Source organism: Helianthus annuus, chromosome 6, assembly GCF_002127325.2.
Source record: "Helianthus annuus cultivar XRQ/B chromosome 6, HanXRQr2.0-SUNRISE, whole genome shotgun sequence".
In the NCBI taxonomy this organism is placed as follows: domain Eukaryota; kingdom Viridiplantae; phylum Streptophyta; class Magnoliopsida; order Asterales; family Asteraceae; genus Helianthus; species Helianthus annuus.
This window is the reverse complement of record NC_035438.2, coordinates 53,463,685-53,478,538: the sequence shown is the minus strand read 5'-3', so window position 1 is coordinate 53,478,538 and position 14,854 is coordinate 53,463,685. Positions and strand designations below refer to the sequence as shown.

General features: G+C 32.9%; 1 long non-coding RNA gene across 35 annotated transcripts; it reads right to left on the bottom strand.

Moving 5' to 3' along the window:
• Positions 1-1,039: 1,039 nt before the first annotated feature.
• Positions 1,040-10,651, bottom strand: LOC110865510. 35 transcript variants are annotated; one of them, XR_004861327.1, is made up of 16 exons: positions 10,495-10,651; positions 9,605-9,666; positions 9,234-9,278; positions 8,349-9,157; positions 8,091-8,269; positions 6,729-6,825; positions 5,474-5,831; positions 3,891-5,063; positions 3,617-3,773; positions 3,348-3,463; positions 2,668-2,795; positions 2,526-2,587; positions 2,401-2,415; positions 2,188-2,288; positions 1,335-2,112; positions 1,057-1,224 (listed from the first exon to the last, which is right to left on the bottom strand). It is a non-coding gene; the product is annotated as an uncharacterized LOC110865510 (long non-coding RNA). The 35 variants fall into 35 exon arrangements; XR_004861320.1 differs by having other exon boundaries at positions 1,335-2,415; positions 3,891-4,020; positions 4,531-4,645; positions 4,853-5,063; XR_004861324.1 differs by lacking the exon at positions 2,668-2,795 and adding an exon at positions 7,272-7,524 and having other exon boundaries at positions 1,335-2,415; positions 5,474-5,675; positions 5,746-5,831.
• Between the last annotated feature and the right edge of the window lie 4,203 nt (positions 10,652-14,854).

The following is a 14,854-nucleotide window of genomic DNA, read 5'->3' as shown; positions in this document are numbered from 1 at the left end:
CGTAATCACGTAATATGTATTCAAAATCCTGTAATTTCTTAAGAAAAATATAGCAATAGACTGCTCGAATTAAAGAGAATGAAATATTCATTAATACGGGGTAATTTAAAAAAAAATATTAATGTATGAAAAAGTTATAATCGATTCAAAATCAAAGAGGATTTAGGTTTATGAATAAAGAATATTGGATTTAATGGAAGAAAGAGTTAATGCTTTAGATTTTAAGTTAAGAGTTTTTTTTTGCACAAATAGGGGATCTCAGCTTTCAAAGAGTGCAACTAGGTGACCTACAAAATTATGAGTAATTGTAGGTAACTCGCTCTTTGAAACAACAATCTTCTTCCTCATTTCTTCAAAAGCCTGCAAAATCTACAGGTTTCCTGCAAATGACCTGAACATCGTTGTTTGATACAAATACCTTACCGAAGTCCGCTCATTTGAACCAATATCTTCTTTAACAAACACATGTGAGTGGACTATTTCAAATATGATGAGATTGAGGAGAGTTTTTACATGCCGTAATTTTCATACAAATAATATAATATAGTTTATCAATATTCTTAGTAATTCTATCTAACAATTGGCATACTTTTAAGTTCACTTAACAATTCAAAGATGTAAGAATCGCTAGGCGCTAGTCAGGCTGGTGAGGCACCGACTAGCGATTAATCAAATTGAGATTTTATATGTGATTTTTAGTTTTATATGCATATTAGCCTAAAGACCCGTGTATTACACGGGTTGATTAAAGATAATATCTCATCATCGTCGTTTACATAAAATGTTATGAATAAATACATGTGCTGAAACGGATCATGTAAAAACTTTTTATTAACCATGAATATGCAGACATCACAATTCGTTGAAAATATCTTTATACACCACATTAGTTGTTTTATCTGTAGGTTTTCTGTTGTCACGTATGAGTAGTTTGACCCCATCTCTTGTTTTCACCCTTGATAAGGCAACATACAATTGATCAAACATATAATATCTAATGACATTGAGATGAACTTTGTAATGAAAAAACTTTTCAATATAAACGTAGAAAAATTATACTGAACTAAAAAATTATAAATATATAGGTACACGGGTGGTCTTAGAATAAATTATATTATTCAACAGTGTTGATACAGGAATTTGGTGGAGAAATAGTTGATAGATTAGACGCAAGCTCGGATTCGGGTCCGCCACAATTGTCACTTTATCCCAGTTCTTCGCTAGCTCAAAAAAACCAAAAATATCTATCTCAAATTTCGTTGTGGAAAGTAAAATGTTGAAAATTTGAATATCCTTCGTATTGAAATAAAAGGAGTATCAAACAGAGGACATACAATGCTTCCATGTATGGACATCCCTTTTGCTTTTAAGCTCAAAAATGCACTCCGAATGTTGGCGATCGATGTAAGAATTTCAAAAACAAAGGTTGCTGTAGAAAATTCACCATTGTACATTGAAGGCATCCTGCAAAAGTTGGCGTAAATTAAATATCCTCCTCTTGCATGTGTATAACATGTGTCTAATCATCACGAAGAGGATTATTGTGTAAGTTAATAAATATGCTATGATATTAAAGAAGGTACTGCATTTTTTTTCTAGGGCACTCCAGATCTAAAATTTACACCAATTTAGCAACAACTTTAAGATCACAACCAACAGATTTTCCAGTCTTTGGTTAAAATTACCATGTTCTAATACCTTATTAGATGGTTGGATGCTTTATGAAGAATCTTGTTATAGCTTTTAATTATCAATAAAGATGCACCTTGTATGTAATTTTTTCACACATCCTCCTCGTACATCATTTTAATAGAAAAGATTCAATAGTGAAACTATATTACTACTGTAACAAAATATAGATTATAAAACTTCAAAAAATTGGGACAAAAAAATGTTCGGCTCAACCCGATTTGCTCCGACCCGCATATGATAATGAATCGTCTTGACTCATTACGCAACCCACCCTACCCATGTCTAAATCTATAGTAATTGTATGGCTGGATTAAACGCATACCTCATTGTTATATGCAAATAAAAAACATACGGGGTAATAACTTTCTACAATTGGTTGATTCATTTCAAGATCCATGTAAGCTACATGTAGTCTCGAATCTGTAACAAAAATGCAAATTTGGAGTATTTCTTGAAAGTATGTCTAATTTATTCAAAAGTAACTTCAGCAAAAACCATTTTCATCCAACTCAGTTCCAGCGCTAAAAGCCACGTGGTACAGTTCACCCATATACTTGAAAGATTAGCACGTTCTAGTAACGATTTAGACAAACTCTCTGCAACATTGAAAAACCTTAGCAAACAAAAGCAATCGGCATATTACACAGGGTACAAGTGCCCCGGTGTAAGAGTGTAATCAATTGAAACAACGCCAGGTACTTTTCTCACCATCCTACACATATCCTACAAATGAGGATTACATAGATTAGTGAATCATTTTGTTTGTTTAGCAAGTTATAGTTTATAAATAAAAAACTTAATTTATCATAAATAAGGAGGCAAGAATCAATCACCTTAATTAAAATTGCTTACTAATCCCACATTTTTCCTTAATGTCTTCATCAAGTTTGTAAGCCTACAAAAATACACAACTTAACATAAAAACAATCATCAAAGTCTATATCAGATGCATTAATATAACATATATATAACAACCTAATAGTAAATTTAACAACTTAATTTGGTATTTAGACACACGTGCCTCCAGTCACATGCGGAGCAATAATCTGGTATATAAATTCCATTGGCATTAGCACCTGCACCTGCCTCAATATAAGCCGAATCTGCAATTCCGATAACTATTTCAAGATCGAACTCCGAAATCCTAGAAACCTATGTAAAAGCACTAATGAGTGGCTTATTGGTTCATACTAACTTTTGTTATAGTAGCAGCCCAATGACTATTGGCGCAAGATGTATGTAATTCAATCAACGCTACAATAAATTGTTCCTAATTCAACCTATAATATTAGTGGGATCTGTCAAATAAAATAACAAATCCGGTGATAATAATTAAGCAAACCAAAACAGTAATAAAACATGATGAATAAGCCTTTTTCATCAGCGCTGTCATATTTCTGACATAATGATTCAAGTCCATTACTTTTTTTCTACTATTTTCATCTTCATTGATTTCCTTACAACACAAAAGCTTAATGTAGAAGAGTTTAGAGTGATTCTACAGCTTGATGAATTACTCGACTATTTTGTAGTAGAAAAAACAATATTAATAATAACTCATACAGTTACAGAAAAAGCATTAATAAACCATCTCTACGCACACAAAAAGAGAAAAAACTGTGAAATTTTGACATTAGAGCTAAAACTTCACTAACCTGAAAAAGGTATGATATCTTTGCCAATGAGTTTTTGCCAATGATGGCGGTACCTGAGCCGGTTTTGATGACGAAGCATAACACGATATCATTGTATTTGCTTGATTTTGTTCAGCCTATAAACAATATAGCACACAAAGCAATAAGTATGAGATATTGATCAACCAAACTCAAAGTGACTGAGTTTCAACACCTATCCATTTTGACCTATTGCCAACCCATCCGCATAACCTGTTACCTATCGACCCGAAAAATGTAAGATGTTCTACCTGGATGTCATCGGCAACTACCAGTATACCAGCAAGATCTCCACCAAACTTGTTCAGGACCTACCAAAGTAAAGCTCAACCCACAAGACATACCTTTTTGTTCCACCATTGTTATTTTACGTAAATGCACCCAACAACGAAAGGATTTCAAATCAACCTACAACAGTTTCACACATACAACATTTCAAAATATTTATACCTAAAGATCGGACGTGACTCGTGGATACATCACTTTCTATAGAAGAAAGTAAAAGAAGAAAGAAAAGGGTTGTACCTCATATGTTAAGGTACCTCTAGGAGAGTCAGAAGAGTTAGGCTGACGAAGTGTTACATTTGAAATTGCACCGATTTCAATTTAGATTTTCAGTACCCTTGGCTAAATATTGAACAGATTTCATGTAAATCTGAACCAAATGTCACAAAATGTCAAGGTATTGTAAAAGTTCGCAAAATATACTATCACCATACATATAAAACAAAAAGAGACAATCCTTTAAATATCTATAAGTACTTCTAGTTTGACCAGTTTGAGATGAGACAGAAACTAAATCTATATATAGAACCAAATGGTGTTTACTACTTATATAATGAAAAATATAATTCAGGTAAGCATTGTTCATATGTACACACTTGTTGCTCAAGATTTGTTAAATATGATTTTTTTTTTCTTTTTCTTAAGCACCTAGCAAATTCTCTATTCAAAACCATCCTTAAATCATAACTAACCATATTAAAGTAGGACTGACTAACCTTCCATTCTTAGACTCAAAAAAATCTTGGTTTCAACTACAACAAAGAACATCATTGGAAATAAAAGAGATCCCTTCCAACATAAAGTTAGAATGTAAATAACTGAAAGAAAATATTGATTGTGTAAAGCCTTAGGCAATTCTACATCAATAGAATGAAATTACCTCACCAACCCCATGATCCTTTTAATTTTTAGAAACTGAATTCACACTCTCAGCAAGTCATCAGAGCAGAGCAGCAATCACCAGCATATTACCAACTCCGTTGCCGAAGAATACTCTATGCAATGTTGACATGTAAAACCAAATCCATTTGACTTTTTGAGTCAAACTTTAGTTTAAAGAGTCAAAATTTCATGGATTCCTATTTAAATTTTATGTTTTTTTTCCTATAGGTCAATTTTTTAAGTTAAGTTCTCTACAATAGACGTCTTTTTTGAAATTCAAAGAACTATCATCAGCTATAAAACCAAAGATTAACTTATACCTGAAAACACCATTGCTCCATTGTTCAAGCGTATCGCCAAAATTTACCACAAACGCTCTAAAACGTGCATATAAGCAATTGAATTTAAGTGATCCAAGATGTAAGAACACCTTGTCCATCATCTTCTATGGTGTAAAGATTCAACCGCCTACCCTTTTAAAGGTTTGACATATTCCCACACTTGAGGCTTCGCGTCTTTGTCCTTGCATATCTATAAAATCACCCAAAATCATTTAAAAATATTTGAAATGAAAAAAATAATATGCATAGTCAGTAATATCAAGTTTGCATATTTGAAGTCCAGAAACACTATCGATTGCCAAGAGAGTAACCAAACCATAATCACAGTGTGTACCAGCTCCATATATATTCCATTTGTAGAGTCAGATGCAAAAACCAACTTTCTATCTAATATCATTAGATGTTAAAATATTGTAGCCAAACTAAAGACACAAACTGTATTTAAAACTAAGTGAAAAGGCTAATTAGCTGTCAAATAGCAATAATATATATTATCCAATAACACATAATGGATTGTAAGCGAGTTAGTAACTTTATTAACAATAATTAAAAAATTAAAAATAATAAAAGTGAAGATAATGATGTTTAGATGAAACGTACACCGAGTGGCTGGGGTTTGTCGTTGCCGAGATGTTTCTGCCAAAGATTGAATCCCATTCATTGATTTGTGTCCTGCCAAAGATTGATCTGCACCGCAGAATAATGACCCCATACGCCTTTTTCTTCTCAATCAAACACATTTTAGCCATATCTCCCTCATCATCCATCAGTTCCTCTATCTCATCTCTATCTCATCTCTTACCTATACTTAAGTATTCAACATTATCATAAATCAAAAAAAAATATTAGAGTGACAAAATCAACCATTTTACATGTATCTCTAACAGGTTCAAGGAAAAAAAGTTGGATAAGCCATATCTCCATCATCATCCATGAGTTCCTCTATCTCATCTCTTACCTATATTTAAGTATTCAACATTATCATAAATCAAAAAAATATTAGAGTAACAAAATCAACCATTTTACATGTATCTCTAACAGGTTCAAGGAAAGAAAGTTGGATAACTACGGGACAATAGTGGACCAAAGTGTAAATTTAAAACAAAAAATATAAAACTATTTGTTTAAAAATTATAAGGTTACTAAAATAACGGAATTTTGTAACCAAATTTGACAGTAAATACTTTTTTACCAAACCTACAACATTTGAGCGGAAAGTGTTACGGGTCAACTCGACCCATTTAACCCGTCTATTTTAAACTTTTTTAAAATTTGACTGAAAAAGCATTTTGCTACCGCAATATAGTAACATACCAGACTAATTTTACCTCAAATCCATGATATGCAACTATAGCTCAATAAACTCTAAATAAACACAACAATGTAAACCAAAGTAGTGAACTATCAAATCGGATGCAATATTAAGCGAATTCAGTTTCCAGCAATTTCAGTGAACAGATCCAATCTAACAAACTTGATTCCAATTCTAACAACTTTTCCCACGATGAAATTCGAAATTTCCATGTGTAATTCAAACAATCTAGATTATCCCGGGTGAAATGCAGGTCAAAGAGATGCACATGTAGCACCCCATGGCCCACAATGGGGTGCTGCTATTGTTTATCAAACTTGTGTAATAGTAATTGTAACAGTAAGAGTAATAGTAGACGCGTCAGCGTGCTGCGGCGGGCTTTTAAGGTATAAACTAAATTGGCATCCGATTTCCGGCCGATTAAAGCTCCAAAATCCAACATCAGTGAATTTAGTGCAAAATATGAACAAAATGAACAATTTCAATTTACCTTCTAAATTTTATTTATATTAGCATGGAAGCTCATAATGTAATTATACTTACCAGATGTAATAGGTGGTTCGACTAATGGTTCAAAACCGTAACGTCAGCTAGGAGTGGGCCCGATCACATAGTGGACTTGAAACACTTCATTGCCCAACTATTTATAAAAAATATGTGTTAAATTTGATAAAGAGAAAGTATTATTACGATAATAATCTTTTTAAGCAAAGATATTTAGATAAATTATAGCAAAGTTAACCCATTTTTATATAGATGGGTCAACCACCTTGGATACTACCAGCAACATATGTTTTAGACCATGCAATTTAATTCAATTTACTTGTGGTTTGAGTTGTAATAATATAAGTTTAATTAATAATCCAATCTAATCACTAACTACTAACTCATGGATTTGGATTGCTTACGTTAACATTTACTGAATAGGTTTACCCGATTATCTTAATTACAAATACCAATGGGTCAGAAGTTAAAAAAGTAAAACAAAAAAGAAACAGGTCAAACGAACTAAAAGCCGCCAAAAGTGTAACAAACATAAGTTTAATCAACAGACATGAGGTGGATGTAAATATGATTCATTACTACCTCTGTCTGGAACTCTTTCTGGCCTTGTTTGGAATCAGTTTCAAGAACTTTATAATAGAAACTGCTTCGCTAGTGAATATCTGAGCTTTACAAACTGGTCTAAAATTTTTGCTACCCAACCAAAACTTCATTTTTTAATCTTCAAACAATACCGATGTTCATTTCCATCACATTCTTTAAGTAGAGAATAGAATCTCTGTGTGTTCATCGATTTTTAACAGGAAACTCAAACAGAAACATTCCAGAGTTGAAACTAAAAAAGTAAAAAGAATTCTATTAGAAACAAAAAGATTCCTAATCATAGGACACAATGTTTAAGAAAAATAAGAATATATAGCATAGAGGTTAAATGGGCCAGGTTGCTAATTTTTGCTTTTGCAGGAGGTTAAATGGGTCAAACCTGATGATTCAATTTGTGAAAAAAAATATTAATGACAAAAATCAAAGATTAGAACAGGTAGTTTAGTTGATAAGCGAAACTTTTTGACAATTCAGGAAGGGGTATTAAGGTGATCTTTTCCATAAGATATGATTGCCAAGGCTAACAAAAATGATTGATAAAATTTTGAGAACACAAAGCATATATGGCACACCAATCAAAATCAAGAAATTAGAATTGTAGACCTAAACCGCAAAAGTTATTGACAAATTGATTTGAAAATTAGCTAAATTATTCAGTGTGCCTCATCAATTCGAAAGCGATTAAAAAGAAGAAATCATAAAGATGAACAAAAAAGATACCCTGTTCTGATTGCGTGAAGAAAAAAAGTCTAATGCTTAACTTCCTAGGGTTCACTTAGGTTTTCATCAAAGAGGTACCTGGTTGGACCAAATATAAGCACATATGGATCAAGTCCAGCCGCCATCACAAAAGATCCAACTGTAAATATAACATCAGCAATTAGCATAGCACTTTTGCGTCCTTGCACATCGTTTAACCACCCACCGGCTGCAGCTCCAATCATTGTGCCAAGTAAAGCCATGCTAATAATTGTCTCCTGCATATAGCATATAATATTTAAAAGGTCAAAGATTGAAGCAAAGCAAGAGTTAAGTAACTAATAATTGAATTTGTACCTATAAGAAGCTACTTTGATCAACGGCCTCGAAAACATCACATATGTCCATAAGGGCTCTTGATATGACTCCTGAAATGATTTTTTTAACATGATTAAGCACGATAACATTGGATGTCTGATAGTCAGTATGTATAAAATTCTCCTGACCAAAACCAGCAAAGTTACATACGATTAAACCCTATGCTCGATTAAATCGAGAACGATTCTCATCACATGACCTTCGAAACCAAACTGTTTGGTCAAATATTTTCATACCAATTAGACCGATTTACATACAGATATGAACATATTTGCTAATCAATCGTAATACCTTTTAAAAAATATCGTTGAAACTGTCCAAATCTTCCTAAACACAGTTAAATATCCCAATCATATATTAACTGATTCAAGATATGGTGAATTTATCATCATCACTTCAATTTACATTCATATTATCAAGGTAAACGCAATCAAATCTCATAATTGCAATTCTAAATGCCACAATCATGATATCCATTATTCTAGCTGAGAAAACATACCTAGGGAGTTCTTGCTTATTTACTCAAACATACAATGACCGCTAATTTTATATTCTTACAGGGTTCTTGGACCGGTTGTTGTAGTTGTGGGACTTTATATGGTTGTTTGGGGTAAAAGTAAGGATCACAAACTTTCATCCGTTTCTCAATCCTGGGCAAATATATTAAAATGGGTCACGCAATGGCACAAGCTGTCTTGATATCACCCCAAATGTCCTGCCTTCAAAACGTCAATCATGGACCCACCTTTGGCGTATAGGTAGTAGTGTGTCCTAGTAATAGAGTGATCCTAAAATTATGACAACAATAATGTAAGTAATCGAGAACATTCAACTTTTGTTATGGACGTTTAGAATCCAAATTACCTTTCTTAACGGGCGAATCAAGGAACATGATGCTCAATATATCTTCTGCAAAACCATTTCAATAAGCTTATGTTCATGCTCATTAAAAATTGCATTTCATCCTTTTTATGAGACATTACTTGACCCATTAAGGTGCTCCATATTGGATTCGTATGTGAAATATTTATACCCTTTTCGATTCAGATGTTAAATATTATACGCTTTTCAATTCAGATTCAATCGCAAACCCCACCCGAGAATAAAAACCCAAAAAGTTTTCAAATTTACACACCCCATATGACATAGATGAACATGAATCGCTGAAAATATCTTATAACTCACGAGTAAACGATTAAACCAGTAAATATCGATGTAAATAAGAGTAAACTTACCTGGATTAGCGTTCGACTGGTTCCGATTTAGGGTTTGTGATAATCTTTTTGATGAGAATCGCCTAGTATAGATGTAGAGTTCATGAAAGGAATCAAAGATAGATGAGAATCGCTAATACTTTTTTTCTGTCATATTAGTAATCCGCAAAACAATAATATGAGACACATAATTCAGTAAAAATCAAACCTTGACTTTGTTTACCAAGACTTAATTGTTACAGCATGTTCACATAATTGTCATGAAATTGATGCCCTAGCATGATTCTTCACAAATTGAATAAATGAAAAAACATAACTTAACCCTAATTTCAGAATCCTAATTTAGAATGTGTGCAAGCTTGTCCAGCAATATTCAAATACAAATCAGAGAACGAAAGTTACACATGCCCTATTTTGAATCAACAAATTTGCTGCATCACAAAAGCCCAATAGGAACCAAAAGAACCCTAAACAAAACAAACAAAGAAGTTCAACGACCTATTGTAAATTTAGAAACTGAGTACCTATTGTATCGAAAATTAGGGTTTCCGATAACAGAACTAAATTAACATAGTAGACGAAAACATAATAAAGGGCGAAGAATACATGGTTAATCAAAACGGGATAAACTCAATTCCGATTGAGCACAGGGTTATCAAATCGGGATAAACTCAAAAAACGGTTGAACACATGGTAAATCAAATCGGGATAAACTCAAACGGGTTGAACACATGGTTAATCAAAATGGTTAACCGAATTATAAGCATGTCTTAATTGAGTAACATATAATCATGAAAAAGATGAAAAGTATTTTGTTTTCTTGAATCTGGGTTTTTGAAAAACCCTAATTGATAAAGAAAGCATACAGATCAGAGATGAAAAATCACAAATAGAAAAGGGACATATCTGACCTTCTTGTTTGCGATGAAGATGTTGAAATAATGAAGCGGAAGAGATAAATCCAGTCGATTATTTTGTTGATTATAGCGGTCGAAGATGAATTGTAGATGAGAGAGAAAACGGTAGAAGATGGATTGAAGAGCAAGGAGAATAAAGGAAAAGGGTTTGGCGCTCTTGAATAATTATCTGGCTAAAGAGGGTGTCCACATCAACAAAATGATTGGCTAAGAATAGCCCATGTGGCCTAAGAGAATTCATTTAGTATAATAGATAGATACACACATTTTCTATGTGTATTTTAAAGTAGACTTGTTTTAATATCTTATTCAACCCATATTTTCAAGTAGACAGGGTTAATTACCAGATTTTACAGGTGAATCTTGCCTAAATTTGACCGGAATTGCTAGACTACAACCGCTTTTTGGCCTGTTAGAACTGGCTTAGACCAATGTTGACCGTCTACTGATTAATTGACCGATTATATAAAAAATTACTCGGTGAACCTAGGACTAGAAATTAACTAGCGACTAATCGGGATTTTTACAACCATGAGTTTATTTACATATTTTACGAGTAAGATCAGAATCGAATACATCGCTTGTAAAAGACTCCTAGGCTTACATAAATATGACAAAATATAACACATGACACAACCAATTATATCAATAGTTATTTAATCGAAGAACCTGTTGAAATCGGCATGTATAAATCGATGACAAGTTGCTGTTTATCGATCCAGCCTGTGAACCACATGAACCGGATTCCAAATCTTTTAGTGTTTTTATATATTAATTTAGTACTCGGGACTCTATACTAATTTACCTATATATTAAAAAGACAAGTGAATGAACATAATAATAAATAAATATTAAAAAGAGAAGTGAATAAAAAGTAATAAAAATAGAAATGAATGAATAGTATCGGGTACCGGTACCGGTATCAAATTTACCAAACTGAGTGTATTTTTGGTATCCGTTCGGCACCGGTATTCATCGGGTTTTACCCTCAAATACCGGTGCCGTACCAGTACCAACCGTATCAAGCCGTACTGTACCAGGTATATTCGGTACCGGTGCCCACTTTTAGGGATTTTGGTAACGGTATTTTCGGTACCGGTTGGTACCGAACTCATCAAATCTTGTAGCAACGTAGCAATGCAAGTAATTGCACAGTTTAGATTACTTTTCATACACACGGTAAGTAAACTGTATTTCGTTTGAATGAGGTCTTATATACACAACAACTTATTTTGCTTTGTTTTTTTGTCTTTTTACGTAATGAATGAATTGTAGCATGTAAAATTAACTTGGATATTTAGATTATTGATGAGCAAATCGTATCAAATCCTGTAACTAGGGCTGCGAACGAACCAAACGTTCGGCGGACAGTTCGTGAACCGTTCGGCGGGAAGTTCGTTTGTGTTCGTTCATTTATTAAATAAACGAACACAAAAAAGAAACTTCGTTCGTTTAGTTAAATAAACAAATAAGAACAGAGGTCGTGTTCGTTCGTTTATGTTCATGAACATTCGGTAACGTGTTCGTTTGTGTTTGATAGTTCATTAGTGTTTTAGTTTTTATATTTATTTAAATACTTCAAAATTCCGACAAATTAAATATCTAATAAGTGTTAGTGTATTATATATTTTGTTCATGAACGATTATTTGTGTTCGTTTGTTTCAATTTGTGTTCATGAACATTACTAGTATGTGCTCATTTGTGTTCGTCAACATTCGTTTTTGTTCATTGCCTAAAATTAACAAACAAACAAGAACAAGTTCATTTCCTTAACAAACGAACATGAACATAAAATCTCGTTCGATAAGTGTTCGTGAACGGTTCGCGAACACATATATTTCTTAACAAACGAACACGAACAAGGTCTTGTTCGTGTTCGTTTGATTCGTTTGATTCGTTTGCAGCCCTACCTATAATCAAACCGATATCTTATCGGTACCAAATTTAATATACCAAATCATTTTCGGTACCAATTTGGTACCCACCTTTTGGCGTTTTCAGAATCGTTACTTTCGGTTCGACATCGGTCTAGCACCATACCTATATTTATTGATTTTTACCTTCAAACCATACCGTATTGTACCGAGCATTTTCGGTGCCGGTACCTAATTTCGATGATTTTCCGGATCTTACTTTCGGTGCCGTTACAGGTACCGAGCTCATCCATATTTTAACGTGTTAGCACCGTAATAACTGAACTGAAAACAACCGAATTTCTAACATGTAGGGCGTTTGGGTCCTATTATTATATATTAGGTTATTTAAAATCGCTTTTTTTTATGACGGATTGACTATCCTTTTCATGGCATTTTTATTTCTGTTTTGATATTCGGGGTCTAATTGCCGTTACTAACACACGTTTTGTAGTCACTGGGATCCCGCCACAACGCGTGGGCGGAAATTTAACTAGTTTATTTAAGTATTCATAACTTACTAAAATTACATCACACAAAAAAACTAAAGTATTTTCATATTTTGTTTTGCATTAAATATATGTATTTTTTTTATAACAACTCATAATCCTAAACTACTTTTATTAACCATCTATACATGCACCTTAGTGGACTCAGAATTTTTTTTCAACGGGGTCCATTTTTTCGGTGTACAAAATTTTCATAACAAAACGTTAAAATTTTCGGGTCGGTCCTCCTTCAGGTTTCCTTTTCTTTCTATGGTGTCCACCTAATTGTATTTATGGGGTCCTTATACAATTTAGTATACTAAATCTACTATTTTTTTTTTTAAACATTGGGGTCTGGGGACCTCAACCGACTCTATGTGGGTTCGCGAGACATGTACATAGTATATAGTTTTAAGTTTTATATTATTATCCGGCTCTTAAATCCACTCATACCAGTGAACCACTACCGGTTCGTTGTTCAGTCCGGTTCTAAAAACATTAATTATAACCATAACACTAAAACTTAAAATAACTTTAACATAAACCACATATTGTCAAGTTGCAAATATAATAACCTTTATTCTCAAAAAAAAGGAGAAAAAAGATAATCAATATCAATCAGCAGAGTTAAAGAAGCTATTGATTTCAAATAGCGAACTTCTAAATATATTGATATCATATAGCGCAGGGCCGTCCTAAGAATCCCTAAGAATTTTTAGGCCTTGTGCTAGTTGAAAATATGGGCCCCTACATATAAACTTATTTGTATAAAATCAGTAATAAGACGATAGTTGTAATAACTATAAACAAAAAAAAATGTAGCAAAATGATCTATGTTAAATAGTTAAACGAATCATTATGTTTTCCATTTGTGTTCAACTAATGAATAAGTTGCCATGGTCTAACGACAATTTGCATATCTCAAAGTCCACGATTAGCAACCAAAATGTTAATATGCGCATCATATGTTTCAATCAAAATATAGGATTCAACTATTATCTAATATACGGTATAAAGATGAGCACAATTAGCTTTAGAATAGTTTATCAGTTGTCAAAATTATCCATCTTCATAGAGTAAATACACATATCAAATTAGTATCAATCAAAACAATAAATCCAAGTTTTATGTTACAAATAAGTTAATATACCTAAAATTGGTTTCAACACTCTGCAGACAAGCAAAAATAAACAAACACTTAAATATTTCCAGCAAAAAGAAGTATAACATGTATAAACATATTCAAATTAGTTTTATGACATGAACTTGTCACAAATAAAATAAATAGAGCTTATAAACTATATATTGAGTTCTACTTCGTTAGTAAATGGTTAGATGAGAAATGAACTAAAAAAAACTTACAATTCAAAAAAGAAAACATGTAAACTCTTTTTTTATGTACATGGTTAAATGAGAAAAAAAAACTTATGTAAATGGGTAAATGAGAAACTAAAGACTAAAAAATAACCTTCCAAACAAAACATGGAGCCAGTGAAAGTGAAAGAAAAATAAAAATGTAAACACGTTGACAGTAGGATTCGAACTCGGAACAGCCTCATACATATAAAGGTGCTGCTTCCATTCAGCCAAATGGAGAATCCGTACCCATCTATTCTACAATAGATTTATATAAAATAAAGAAATATCAATTTTGGGCCCCTCAATGGTTTGGGCCCTGTGCAGTGGAACCTCCTGCACAGGCCCAAAGCCGGCTCTGATATAGCGGACTTCCTGAAAGTTATTCGTTTCATACAGCGGACTTGAATAGGATTGCCTTTCCAAACAGCGGACTTCATTAGTTATAGCTTTCAAACAGCGATGTTCAGGTCATTTGCAGGAAACCTGCAGATTTTGCAGGCTTTTGAAGAAATGTGGAAGAAGATCGCTGTTTCAAGCAGCAAGTTACGTACAATTACTCATAATTTTGCATGTCACCTAGTTGCACTCTTTGG